The sequence below is a fragment of the Elephas maximus genome, chromosome 11 (genome assembly GCF_024166365.1).
Source record: "Elephas maximus indicus isolate mEleMax1 chromosome 11, mEleMax1 primary haplotype, whole genome shotgun sequence".
NCBI classification, from domain to species: domain Eukaryota; kingdom Metazoa; phylum Chordata; class Mammalia; order Proboscidea; family Elephantidae; genus Elephas; species Elephas maximus.
In genome coordinates, this window is record NC_064829.1 from 87,926,287 (window position 1) to 87,941,015 (window position 14,729).

The following is a 14,729-nucleotide window of genomic DNA, read 5'->3' on the forward strand; positions in this document are numbered from 1 at the left end:
TCTCTGTAAGGGTTCCTCAGGAGCACAATTAAGTATACTGGAATTCCCATTCTTCGCAATGTTATCCATAATTCATTTTGATCCACACAGTCGAACACTCAACTCAAAATGAGAAGAAACAGCTGCAAACATTCATTAATTATCAGAACCTGGAATGTATGAAGTATGAATCTAGGAAAAGTGGAAATTGTCAAAATCGAAATGGAACGCATAAACATTGATATCCTAGGCATTAGTGAGCTGAAATGGACTGGTATTGGCCATTTTGAATAGGACCATCATATAGTCTATTATGCTGGGAATGACAACTTGAAGAGAAATGGTGTTGCATTCATCGTCAAAAAGAACATTTCAAGATCTATCCTGAAGTACCACGCTGTCAGTGATTGGGCAATATCCATATGCCTACAATGAAGACCAGTTAATACGACTATTATTCAAATTTACGCACCAACCACTAGGGCCAAAGATGAAGATATAGTATAGCCATAGAATGGAATATCATTTGATCATAAAAATAAATGAAGTACTGATACATACTATAATATGGTTGAACCTTGAAAACATCATGCTGAGCAAAGTAAGTAACTGGAAAAGGACAAATCCTGTATGATCTCACTTACATGAAATAAGCAAATATATGTTGTTGTTATTGTGTGCTGGCAAGTCCACTTGAACTCATAGCACCCTATATGATAGAGTAGTACTGCCTCATAGGGTGTTGTAGGCTGAAATCTTTACCAAAGCAGATTTCCAGGTCTTTTGTCCTGTGGAGTGGCTATTCAGAAACCAAAAATTATTTGTGATTACCAGTTGTGGGAGAGCAGGAAAAGAGGGAGTTTTTGCTTAGGAGGCATTGAGTGCATTTTAATGGTGGTAGAGTGTTTTGAAAAAGTTTAGTGAGAATGGTTGCACAACTTGAATAGTGTAATCAGTGTCACTGAATTATAGATGTAGAAATTATTGAAATGATGTATGTTTTGCTGTATATATTTTCACCACCATAAGAAAATTAAAAAAATATATTAGTATGTTTACTATAAGCAATTTTTAGTGCAAAACGTGGAAGTTGTGCTGGTAAATGTTTGGTTTGATTATTTTTTCCAAAATTAAAGAAACAAAATTAATTTGCCTAAACACAATTCTAAAAACGATTTCCTTGCCAGCCCTCTACTGCACTGTGGAAGCTCCCACTCTGGAACCCCTGAGGCCACAGTGACTCCTTGTATTGGAATTTGGAGGTGTTGGGAGTGCCTTGATAGCCTCTGGAATTCAGCCTCCAAGAAGAACTCATCTGTTTGTTTTGTGAACTGCCCCTTCGGGGAGGGGGGGCCCTGTTGGGGGATCTGCTTGAAGCCTGAAATACAACTCTTGCTGCAGACTGATCTGGGAACCTGAGGACCAAAACAAAGGGATCACCACTGACTGACTAGAACCGAGCCCTGTCCCAATCCAGAGCAGTGGTGCCAGGGTGCTTCCACACACAGGAAGACCAGGCCCTTTTGGGGGACAATCTCAGTAATATCAGAGAAGGAAGAATGGAGGTTGATCCACAAAAATATGTTGCTGTTGTGTTTGTGTGTCCTCAAGTCAATTCCAACTCACAGGGACCTTACGTGACAGAATAGAACTGCCCGACAGTGTTTCCTTGGCTGTAATCTTTACGGAGCTGCTGGGTGGATTTGAACTGCAAAACTTGTGGATAGCAGTCGAGCATTTAACCATTGCACCAGCAGGGCTACTTCCACAGGAGTATAAATGAGATAAGCCTGGTTCCCGTCTCCTTGGCTTCCCTCAGCCCCTCATTGGGTGTGGGAAAGCTTAGTAACACAGTGGCAAATGGCACTTGCCCTGTTTCTCTGAGGTTCCTACATTAAGACCTGCTGGAGTTTCTACTTTCACAGTCCCATTGTAAACCCTCCCAACTCTGCAGGACTTGCAAAGGGATCTTTCTGCCTCCCTCATTCCACCTTCCACCTCCAGGCAGTAGTGATGGGGAGGGAGCCTGTCAACAAGAATGCCTTTGGGAGAAGTGTGGGAGGATGGGCTTCCCATACCCACAGAGGAGAGCAGGGTGCCCTCCCCAGTGAAAGCTATTTGAAGGGGACTTTAAGAGACTTCTCTGAAAGTTTGGTCTGTGTGCCCTGGATTTGAGGGATTCAGAGACAGGAGTTGGACTCTAAAAGCCAACACGAACTACAGGTGCCTCTGAGAACACAGGACAGTGAAGTTGCTGTGGAGGGGCCTGAGGGCCAGGGAGGGGGTTCCTGTGGGCCAGGATGGAAACCTGGACAAACATTTTCCAAGACTGCAACTACATTTGCTAAGAAACAAAATGAAAACACTTGTCCTGCCCCTCAATCAAGTACTGTGTGGGAACATGTTTGGGAACTGGACCACTCCTTCAGCCGTGATGTTCTCTGCTGGCCCTGGAATCCTGCTGGGCCATGTGCATCCAAACATGACCTCCCAGAACCTCTCGGTGAACACATCTTCTGGGTTCCAGGCAGGGTGCAGGCAAGCAAGGAATTCTAGGAATCCAGGAACCTGGCTGTGGTGCGGCGGCATAAGGCTGGAGGAGCCTTACAGGACTGGGGGACGCCTGGGATAGCCAGGGCCAATAGCCAGGGCCAGCACACTGTGCAGTGTGTTCTGGCTGACCCACACCTGCCCTAAGACCCTGCTACCTAGTAGCCCTTTACAGAACAAGGTGGAAATTTGAGTTGCTCAGGAAGACCAGAATGACCTTCACAGTGCAGACTTCCAACCTGTGAACCATGGCACGGGTCTTCCCCAGGGACTCCTGGGAGGGGACTTGGAGGTTGAGTTCAATACATACATGGGCCTGAACCAGCTCCTGGGTCACTAGAGCACTGCCCTGCTGGCCATAGTCATCATCCTGGGCCAGAATGCCCACCCAGGACCGTCCAAAGTGGAGCAACAGCTGGGCCACCATGTGGGAATGTGTGAGGTCACTGGACATCGTCCACATGAAGGATGGGAACTGAGTCTTGTTGCTGAGGCTGGCCAGAGTCAAAGTGTAGCTGACCTGGGCAGGAAGGGGCCCAGGCAATGAGGGTAAGAGGTGAGTATGAGGATGGACCCTGGAGTGGAAGCGGAGTCATGGGGTGATTGTTAGGTTTAATGAGAATAGGAAGATAGCAGGAATAGAGCTAGTGCACAACTCATCCTACTTTGGGACTTCCCTTGCTTTAGCACTGAAAGTACTGAATCCTAAGAACACCCTCAGTCCTGGGCAACAGGGATGATTGGTCACTGTTATGGATTGAATTGTGTTCCCCAAAAATACATGTTGAAATTCTTAACCTCTATGCCAGTGGTGGAACCCTGGTGGTGCAAAAGGTCAGCAGTTCGAATCTACCAGCCACTCCTTAGAAACCCTACGGACGGGGCTGTTCTACTCGGTCCTATATAGTCACTATGAGTCGGAATCTACTTGACACCAACGGGTTTACTAACCCAAAGTTTGGTGGTTCAGAGTGACCTAGAGGCTCCTCAGAAGTAAAGGTCTCATGATCTGCTTTAGAAAGATTACCATCTTGAAAACCCTATGGAGCAGTTCTACTCCACACACATGGGGTTACCATGAGTTGGAGTCAACTGAGCTGCAACTAACACCACCACCACCACCAAATTTTTCCAATGTTCATGTGCGCATGGAACCCCTGGGGCTTTTTAAAATTGTTGATACTGATTCGTGAGGCTGTGCTGGAGTCTCAGAGTCTGCATTTCTAATACACTCCCAGATGACACCGATGCTGCTGGCCTTTGGTTCACACTTTGATTAGCGAGACACAATGGAATCATCTTGGTAACATTAAAAAATACCTATGCTTCTACTGGCTTCACCATCTTGCTGTTTCCTCACTAATGAGTTTGATAAATCTTTGTCACTTGTGCATTCCATCTTTATGTAAGATTATATTTTTGAATTTTTGAAAATGACGCTCTGACTGTTATGGAACTTACATCAAGATGACCAGGTGGCCTCACTTGGTCTTGTGGATGTCACAGGCTGGTGAATCCCCAAACCAACCCATCTCCCAAAATAGAGAGGATCAAACACCTACTTTGTAGGATTCTTGTAAGAATCTGATGAGCTAATTTTAGATAATCAGTGGCCCATTTTCTACCCAGACACAATTCTTACTTTGTAAAAATACACCTTTAAGTTTAAAAAGTGACGAATTTAAACTGAAACTCTCATGCATTCCAAACCCATTGCTGAGGAGTGGATTCCGACTCATAGCGACCCTGTAGAATGGAGTCCAACTGCCCCATAGGGTTTCTAAGGAAGTAAATCTTTACAGAAGCAGACTGCCACATTTTTCTCCTGCTGGGTGGCTGGTGGATTTGAACCCCTGATCTTTTGGTTAGTAGATGAGCACTTTAACCACTGCATCACCAGGGCTCATTCTCATGCACTGGGACTCATATATATGTGCTGGTGGGAATGTAAATTGGTGCAGTTGCTTTGAAACTTCTGGCAGTTCCTCGAAAGGTAAAACAGAGTTACTATGTGACCCAACAATTCTACTCCTAGGGACATAACCAAGATAAGTGAGAGCATGTATGCAAACAAAAACTTGCATGTGAATGTTCATGGCAGCATTATTCATAATAATACAAACATGGAATCAACCCAATTGTCCATCAGGGCATGAATGCATACATAAAATGCAGTATATCCATACAATTGAATATTATTTGGCAATAAAAAGGAATGACATACTGATACATGCTATAACATGGATGAAGCTTAAAAATATTATGCCAAGAGAAAGGAGCCAGACACTAAAGCCACTTATTGTATGATTCCATTGACATGAAATGTTCAAAATAAGCAAATCTGTAGAAACTGAAAGTAGATTAGTGGTTTGCCAGGGGTTAGGTGGGAGAGGAAGACTGGGACATGAGAGCGAATAAGCACAGAGTTCTTTTAGGGATCATGAAAATACTGGAATTAGATTGTACTGGAAGCTCTGAATTAAATTGTAGTGCTAGTTGCACAACTTCGTGAATACACTAAAAACCACTGAGCTCTATAGTTTCACAGGGTGAATTATATGGCAAGTGATCTATAGCTCATCAATAAAGCTCTTAAAAACACGAGGAACACAAAAAGAAAAGGTAGTACTTGGACAGACAACCATCATGGCAACTACTCCAAAGGCCTGAACTTCAGGAAACATCAGCGGAATGGAGTAAGGCTAGTTGTCCTTGAGCCTGACTGCCTGGGTTGAAATGCTGGCTCCAGTCCCTCCTGGCTAGGTGAACTTGAACCCACCATTCATTTTATCTAAACTTATTTCCTCACTGGCACAATGGAAATTGTAGTTCCCTCACCACAAGGCATGGCAAGGAGTGAGAATATTGTCAGGCATGCAAAGTATTACCAGGGAACCTGGCCCTGTGGAATCAGGGTCTCAATATCACCATCACTGGTGGCATTACCATCATTCTCGTTAGTGAGGGGAAAAAGCTTTGGCAAAGGAGACTCACCTGGGGGAATTCGTAGAGCCTCAGCAACTTAGCCGGGGGATGGACAGGGCAGACCATGTGTCTCCAACTAGGGCAGCTTGGGGAGGGCTGACCTGACACATATAGTTGACAATGGGTTCCTCCTGGCCTGTGAGGAATCCCATGGCCTCATGGAGACCTTCTGACACCCAGTCCCCAGAGTCCCAGATGGAGAAGCCCAGCAGGAGTTTGGGCTGCAGGTGGGAGCTCCTGTTGATCTCCTTGATGGCAAAAACCAAACCCTGGGCCACCTGGTAACTCCAGACGTTAAGCCTGAGGGAAAGAGAAGTCCTTGTTCAGCATTTACTACTGGTTCAGAGGGTGACAGAGTCACTGGAACTAGGACTTGGAAAAATGATCCCTGGTAGTCCAATGGTTAAGCACTTGACTGCTAATCAAAAGGTTGACAAAATCCACGATGACACTCAGCAGGAGAAAAGCCTGGTATCTGCTCCGTAAAGATTAATGCCTAGAAAACCCAATGGAGCAGTTTTATTCTGTCCCATTGGGTCGACATGAGTCGGAATCGACAGGATGGCACCGAACAACAACAAGGGCTTGGACATATTCACAAAGGAGCCTCATACACGGTAACCCTGTCTCTTCTACCCTTCTTGATAGACGCAGAACATTTCTCCTGACACACAGCGCGATCTGTGTCTGTGCTCCAACGTCCTAAATTGGATCTCTTCTTCTGGTAAACTTAAGTTTTTTTTTTTATTATTATTGTGCTTTAGGTGAAAGTTTACAAATCAAGTCAGTCTCTCATATAAAAAGCCATACCCACCCCACCATGCACTCCTAGCTGCTCTCCTCTTAGTGAGACAGCACATTCCTCCTCTCCACCCTGTATTCCCTGTGTCCATTCAACCAGCTCCTGTCCCCCTCTTCCTCCTCATCTCGCCACCAGGCAGGAGTTGCCCACATAGTCTCATGTGTCTACTTGAGCCACGAAGTTCACTCCTGACCAGCATCATTGTCTATCTTATAGTCCAGGCCAATCCCTGTCTGTAGAGTTGGTTTCGGGAATGGTCCCAATCTTAGGTTATCAAAGGGGCTCAGGACTATGACCGTCAGGGTCCCTCTGGTCTCAGTCAGACAATTAAGCCTGGTCTTTTTACGAGAATTTGAGATCTGCATCCCACTGTTCCTCTGCTCCATCAGGGATTCTCTGTTGTGTTCTCTGTCAAGGCAGTGATAGGTGGCAGCCGGGCACCATCTAGTTCTTCTGGGCTCAGGCTGATGTAGTCTCTGGTTTATGTGGCCCTTTCTGCCTCTTGGGCTCATATTTACCTTGTATCTTTGGTGTTTTTCATTCTCCTTTGCTCCAAGTGATGCATCTTAGATGGTCGCTTGCTAGCATTTAAAACCATAGACGCCTCTCACCAAAGTGGAATGCAGAGCTTTTTAAAATACATTTTGTTATGCCAGTTGACCTAGATGTCCCCTGAAACCATGGTCTTTAGACCCCGTCCGTGCCACTCTGGCCTTTGAAGATTTTGGTTGTATTCAGGAAACTGCTTTTGGTTTAGTCCAGTTGTACTGACTATTCCTGTGTTATGTGTTACCCTTCCCTTCACCTAAAAAAAAATTTGTCTACTATCTAGTTAGTGAATATCCCTCTCCCTCGCTCACCACCGTCGTAACCATCAAAGATTATTTTCATCTGCTTTTAAACTTTATCTAGATTTCTTATAATAGTGGCTCATACAATATTTGTCCTTTTGCAACTGACTAATTTCACTCAGCATAATGCCTTCCAGATTTTTCCATGTTATGAAATTAAATTTTAACTGCTTTGTATATCCTGCCTTTTGCCTGACTCTATAGAATGAGAACTTCAAAGTATAAAAGAAAAAAAAAAGCTTTGTTCTCATTTTTTGTTTTGTTTTGTTTTTCCTTTTCCCATTTTCTATTATCTTTGTTGGGGCAATGCTTTTCCTAGTGACAGAGAAGCTGTTGCCCATCCATGGATGTATGAATGAAATAAAAATTCAAATTATAACATTGCCCAGATTTTCTTTTTTTTGACAGAAGAGAACAGCATGTTGTCAGTAACTCCTAGGTATATCCCAAAAGGAATGAAGACATACGTCCACACAGAAACTTACATATGAATGTTCATACCAGCATTATTCATAATCTCCAGAAAAGACAGTGTCAGTGCCCCTGTCTGCAAAGACTATCAGGAAAGCCAGTAGAGAAAAGGGTAGCTGAGAGCAAACAGGTGATGGGCAGAAGGGAAGCCAGGGCCTAATCAGTTCATGAAAAGATTTGTTTTCTCAACAAATATTTATTGGAGACTACTGTATGCCTGATGCTGTTCTAGGCACTGAGGGTCTGGCAGTGAATAAAAGAGATAAGCATTCTGGATCTACAGGGTGGGAACAGCACTGGTGACAGTTAATTAACCAATATTTAGACAGAGAAAAGTACAAGCAAGAAAATAAAGATCAGGAGACACGGTAATGTAGATAGAGATGGACAAATGAGCATTCAGACAAACAGAACAAACCCTGACCACTGGGATTCTGAGAATCAGCAACTGTGTGAGGTTTTAGGGAAACACCTCTGAAAATGCTCGTAGCCTTTGGAGACTCCCAACCAACTACCCCAGCAGCCATTTACTTTAAAGATGTCAAGGCAGCTGGTGGAGAAGTAAACTTGAACAGGGTGACTTCATCAAAGTAGAAGATGGCGAAGCTGCCCCCAGCGACCACCTCCCCAGGGTGTTCAAAACGGGGTCTTTTCCCTGCCGACCACCAGCTTATTTGCCCAGAAAGGGTGGCTCCAGAGAGGGACCCCATGACGACAGGAAGCAGGTAGCACAGCCACATGCCTGAGAAGGTAGCTGAGCAGCTGGTGGCAACTGTAGCCCCCCATGTTCCTCCACGCCACAAGAGAACAGGGTTTTTATCTGGAAATTCACCCTTCACTCCTGAGCCTGGGTCCAAGCACACATCTGGACACTACTCAGCCTCAGAGGAGTCCCAGGCATCCAGAGCTTGGGGAGAACAGGGGAGCTGGGGCCAGGACTGGGCAGCCACTAAATCCCAGGGCCATTAAAAGTTTCATCTCCTGCCATTTTGGTCCCTTTGCTTGGTGCCTGGCCTGGCTAACAGCTCTGAGGCCTTATCTGTAGCCTTCAGGGAGGAGGTAAGTGTGTCCTCTGGCTGTCCTCAGAGACTCTTCAAGCCTAGAAGCAGCTGTGCTCAAGTCACCTGGTCAAGGTGTTTAGAGAGGGGCCCCACGAGGGGATAAGAGGTAAGGAGTTTCCTGACCCACTGCTGCCACGACTAACAGTGTTTAAGGGTGAGAAATGTTCCGGTGGCCCTGGGCCGCAGTCTCCCACCCCAGGGACACTGTTTTCACTGAGTGGAAGGCTTCAGGCAGAGACAAGGCATGTTCAGCTCCAGAAGGAGGCTTGAGGCCTGGTCCAGGCATTTGTCAGGGAGGGCAGTTCCAGGCACCGCAAGGGGTTGTGCTGTGCTGGCCAGATAGAGGCAGCAAGATTGGGGCTCACAACCCCAAGAGATGTGACTGCCATGCTCAACATCATTAGACATCATGGAAGTGTAAGCGAAAGCCACAAAGACAGACCATCTTGTACCCACTAGGTTGGCTATAAGAAAGTCAGATATTAACGAATATTGGCCAAAAACACTCATAAACTGCTGGTGGGAATGTAAAATGATGCAGCCACTGTGCAAAACAGTTTGGTGGCTACTCAAAAGCTTAAACATAGAGTTTACTACATGACTCAGCATTTCTACTCCTAGGCATACACCCAAGAGAAATGAAAGCGTATGTTAACATAAAAACATGTACATGAATGTTCATAACAGCATTATTCATAACAACCAAAAAGTGGAAACAACTCAAATGCCTATCAATGGATGAATGGGTAAACAAATTGTGGTATAGTCATAAGATGGAATATTATTCAGCTGTAAAAGGAATGAGATACTGATACATGCTGTAACATAGATGAAGCTTGGAAGCATTGTGCTAAGTGAAAGAAGTCAGTCACAAAAGGCCACACAAGGATTCCATTTATATGAAATGGGCAGAATAAGTAAATCCATAGAGACAGAAAGTATTAGTTGTTGACAGGGTCTGCTGGAGGGGAGAATGGATATGGGGTTTCTTTTGGGGGGTGATGAAAATATTCTGGAAGTAGATAACCATAATGTTTACATGAATCTCTGGATATACTAAGAATTGTACACTTTAAAAGGGCAGATTTTATGGTATGTGAAGTATATCTCAATAAAGCTGTTATTAACAGAAGAATAAGATGTAAAGTGGTGGCAATTCAAACCAGAGATGAACATTTCAGAGGTTGTCATCTGCACTGGAGGAATGAACTCCAGTAGGGTTAGCCACCAAGGGAGCACTCATGATACTTGCTAATTGTCAGCTCCCCTGTCCCTGCTGCCCCTGTTTTTATCTGGGGACAACATGTCTGTCCACCCCAAAGGTAGCAAATGGGGTCCTTGGAGATGACTGGGTTGGCTGCAAAGGGCATTACTTACAATTGGAAGTTTTACATTAGATCAGGGTTTCTCAACCTTGGCACTACTGACATTTTGAAATGGATAAACCTTTGTCATGAGGAGCTGTAGAATGTTTTAATTGCCAGTTAAAATCATCATCATAATCACCACCATCATCATCATCACCATCATCACTACCACCACAACCCTCATCATCACCATCATCGCCATTATGACCATAACCATAATCACCATTATCATCATCACCACCACCACCATCATATTATTGCCATAAATTGGTCTAACAGTGCTCTCCTTTCTAGTTTTTCCAATGTTACAAATAACATTGCAATAAACATCTTCACACATCACACACATAATTTTTTTTTATTGTGCTTCAGATGACGGTTTACAGAACAAACTAGGTTCTCACTAAATAGTTAGTATACATATTGTTTTATGACATTGGTTAACAGCCCACAACAGGTCAACACTTTCCGTTCTTGACCTTGGGTTCCCTATTACCAGCTTTCCTGTCCCCTCCTGCCTTCTAGACCTTGCCCCTGGGCTGTTGTGCCCCTTTAGTCTCATTTTATTTATGCGCTGGTCTAGTATTTCGCTCAAGGATGAACCTCGGGAGTGACTTCTTTACTGAGCTAAAAGTATGGGCCATACTCTCAGGGTTTCTCCAGTCTCTGTAAGGCTAGTAAGTCTGGTCTTTTTCTTTTGAGTTAGAATTTTGTTCTACATTTTTCTCCACCTCTGTCCAGGACCCTCTATTGTGATCCCTGTCAGAGCAGTCAGTGGTGGCAGCCGGGCACCATCTAGTTGCACTGGGCTATGTCTGGTGCGAGCCATGGTAGATGTGGTCCGTTAGTCCTTTGGACTAATCTTTCCCTTGTATCTTTAGTTTTCTTCATTCTCCCGTGCTCCCAAAGGGGTGAGGCCAACCACCCACATAATTTTTGTATGGTTTTTCTATGAACCATTCTAGATAAAGTTTTGGGAGACTTACAAATGGCCTAATTAATAACACAGAGGGAAAGAAGACTTAAGATCCAACAGAACTTGTTTACAAAACTGGATATTTTTATTTTAGATTCTTTTTTCCTTCACCATTAGCACTAAATTAGCAATGAGTATATCTTTAAAAGATAATTCAAAAAGTTTCAGCAGTACATAGACAGGGAGCTGCCAGAAATTCAAGCTGGATTCAGAAGAGGATGCAGAACAAGGAATATCAAATGGATTAGGTCCATTTGATCCATCTGATGTCAAATGGATTATGGCTGAAAGCAGAGATACCAGAAAGATGTTTACCTGTGTTTTATTTACTCTGCAAAGGCATTAGACTGTGTGGATCATAACAAATTATGGATAGCTTTGAGAAGAATGGGAATTCCAGAAAGTGTAACTGTGCCCATGTGTAACTTGAGGCAGTAGTTCCACGGTCTAAACTGTGCGGTTTAAAACCAGGAAAATGTGTGGGCCAGGGTTGTATCTTTTCACTATACTTATTCAATCTGTATGCTGAGCAAATGATCTGAGAAACTGGACTATATGAAGATATGAAAAACCACACTATATGAAATATACTTCACATCCTATAAGAAGAACGTGGCCTCAGGATTGGAGGAAAATTCATGAACAACCTGTGATACACAGATAATACAACCTTGATTGCTGAAAGTGAAGAGGACTTGAAGTACTTACTGATGAAGATCAAAGACCACAGCCTTCAGTATGGATTACACCTCAACATAAAGAAAACAAAAACCCTCACAACTGATCCAATAAGCAACATCATGATAAATGGTGAAAATATTGAAGTTGTTAAGGATTTCATTTTACTTGGACCCGCAATCAACACCCACGGAAGCAACAGTCAAGGAATCAAATTATGTATTGCATTGGGCAAATGTGCTGCAAAAGATCTCTTTAAAGCATCTAAAGTCTGAAAAGATATCACTTTGAGGACTAAGGTGCACCTGATCTCAGTCATAGTCTTTTCAGTCACTTCATATGCATGAGAAAGCTGGGCAATGAAAAAGGAAGACAGAAGATGAGCTGATGTCTTTGAATTACGGTGTTGGTGAAGAATATTGAATATACCATGGTCTGCCAGAAGAATGAACGAATCTGTCTTGGAAGAAGTACAGCAAGAATATGCCTTAGAAGAGAGGATGACGAGACTTCCCCTCAAGTACTTTGGACATATTATCAGGAGGGACCTGTCCCTGGAGAGGGACAGTGTGTTTGGTAAGTAGAGGGTGAGTGAAAAAGAGGAAGACCCTCAAGGATATGGACTGATACAGTGGCTGCAACAATGGGCTCAAACATAGCTATGAATGTGAGAATGGCACAGGACTGGGCAGTGTTTTGTTCTGTTGTACATAGGGTCGCTGAGTCAGAACTGACTTGATGGCACCTAACAACAACAGTATATCTTTAGAGCTGTTAGCTTTCTTTTTTAAAAAAAAAGTTTTGTTTTTTAGATGAAAGTTTACACAGTGAATTAGGTTTTCATTTAACAATTTTTATACAATTTGTTCTGTGGCATTGGTTACAGTTTTCACGATGTGTCAGCATTCTCATTATTTCCATTCTGTTTGTTCTGTTTCCACTGACCTAGCTTCCCTTCCCCTCCTTGTCTTCTCATCTTTGCTTTTGGGTAAATGCTGACTGGTCTCATATAGTTAATTGTCTAAGGAACACATTTCTTATGGATGATATTGTTTATTTAATAAGTCATTGTATTGTTTGACTGAAAGGTGGCGTCTGGGAGTGGTTTCGGTTCCAGGTTAAAAGGCTATCTTAGGTTGATAATCCTAAGGTTCCTCTGGTCTTTATCAGTCCAGTAAGTTTTTTTTTTTTTTAATTAATTTGAGTTTTATTCTACATTTTTTTTCCCATTCTAACCTGGACCTTCTATTGTGTTCCTGGCAGAATGGTAGGTAGTGGTAGCCAGGCACCATTCAGTTCTTCTGGTCTCAGGTAAGAAGCAGCAGTGGTTTGTGGAGGCTATTAGTCCTGTAGTTTCTTCTTTGAGCCTTTATTCTCTTTTACTCCAGACGAGTAGGGACCAATTGTTGTAACTTGGATGGCTGCTCGGAAACTTTTAAGATCGCAGGCACTACTCACCAAACTAGAGTAGAAACATTAACTTTATGAACTATGTTATGCCGATTTACTAAATTAACACTAGACTATGGTCCTCAGCTTTTTAACCCAGTAAATCAATTCCACAAGTTGTTTGGATATGTCTAGGAAGTCTACCTAACTGTGCCCCCATGTGCTCTCTCTCTATATATACTCATACATTTTTTTTGATCAAGAGTAAAGGTGGTACAGTGTGATAGATCATTTTTGTGTGTGGCTTTTCTAGGCATGATCTTGTAACTCCCACCCAGTGATTGGATGGGACTGTGTGATAGGGTAATTGTGGCCCATCAAAGGGACTGGTCAGTTTTGCCATCCCACTGGGTTAGAAATGAGCCATCCCAGAGGCAGGAAAGAGAAGATTCCACCATCAAAAAAATAATTAAAATTCTATTTTACTACTTCCTTTGTATAAAATGAATATAATCCAGGCTGGATTCATTATTGTATATTCATTATCACTTTATTCTTTTTTTCTTCTGATTTTAAAAGAAGTTAAAAACTTTTTCATGAGCTACTGAAAGTATTCATTTGCTTTGGCCCTGTGCCTCCTGAGCCATAGGCTATTTTGGTCAGACTCCAGGGTTGGCCATAGTTGATCTATGACATCACCCTTTCCTCTCCCAGCTTCTGCATCACCTCACGAAGGTGCATTTCAATAACCCACGATGGAAGAGAGAGAGTTTTTGATGCCAATGGTGATATAGTTATAAAATTTGACATTTTGCAGGGACAGAAAAACCCCGAGGACTTATTCTGCTTTGTCCACATTGGCACCATTGACCAGCGAGCCTCTTCAGTGGACAGAGTGGCCATCCACTGGATGAAGGAGTAGCCCCAGGTCAGTAGCCTGGGTACATGATGATCCCAGTCCTGGGATATCAATTGGAGGGGAACTCATAGGTCAGTGGTCTAAGTCTGTATTGAACTCATGAAACGGATTAGGTTCTGAATCGAGCCAATCTTAACTCAGCCATACTGTTGAGCATCTAGACCCTTCCCTCATGAGGGAAAAATCATTTACTCACTATGAGAATTGAAGCTATCAGAGCCACAGAAATTGAAGTAGAGTCTGCACTGGGAGATTCCCTTAGAGCATTCCTCTTCATGTTCATATTCAATGACCTGCTCAATGAAGAGGTGAACGACTTACCTGGGAAGACAGCAATACATTTCACCCAATGTGTTCCCATAGAGCACCTGGTTGGGGGGCAGGATAAGCATTTTCATTTCATTTATTAACAAATGTAGTTGCACTCTTGGGACGTGGTTGTCATCCTGGCCCACAGGAACCCCCATCCGGGCCCTCTGAGGACCACTGGTGGAGGTCCAGGCCTCTACACTACACCCTTGCTGTCCTGTGTTCTCTGAGCTTCCTCCAGCCAGTGCTGGCCTTTAAAGTCAGGCTCCTGTCTCTGGACTTTTCAAATACAGGGAACACAGGCCAACCTGTCAGAGAATTCTCTTCAAATCCCTTTCAATTGGCTTGAGCTAGGAGGGTAGTATATTTCCATGTAAGGAATCATCTAAATT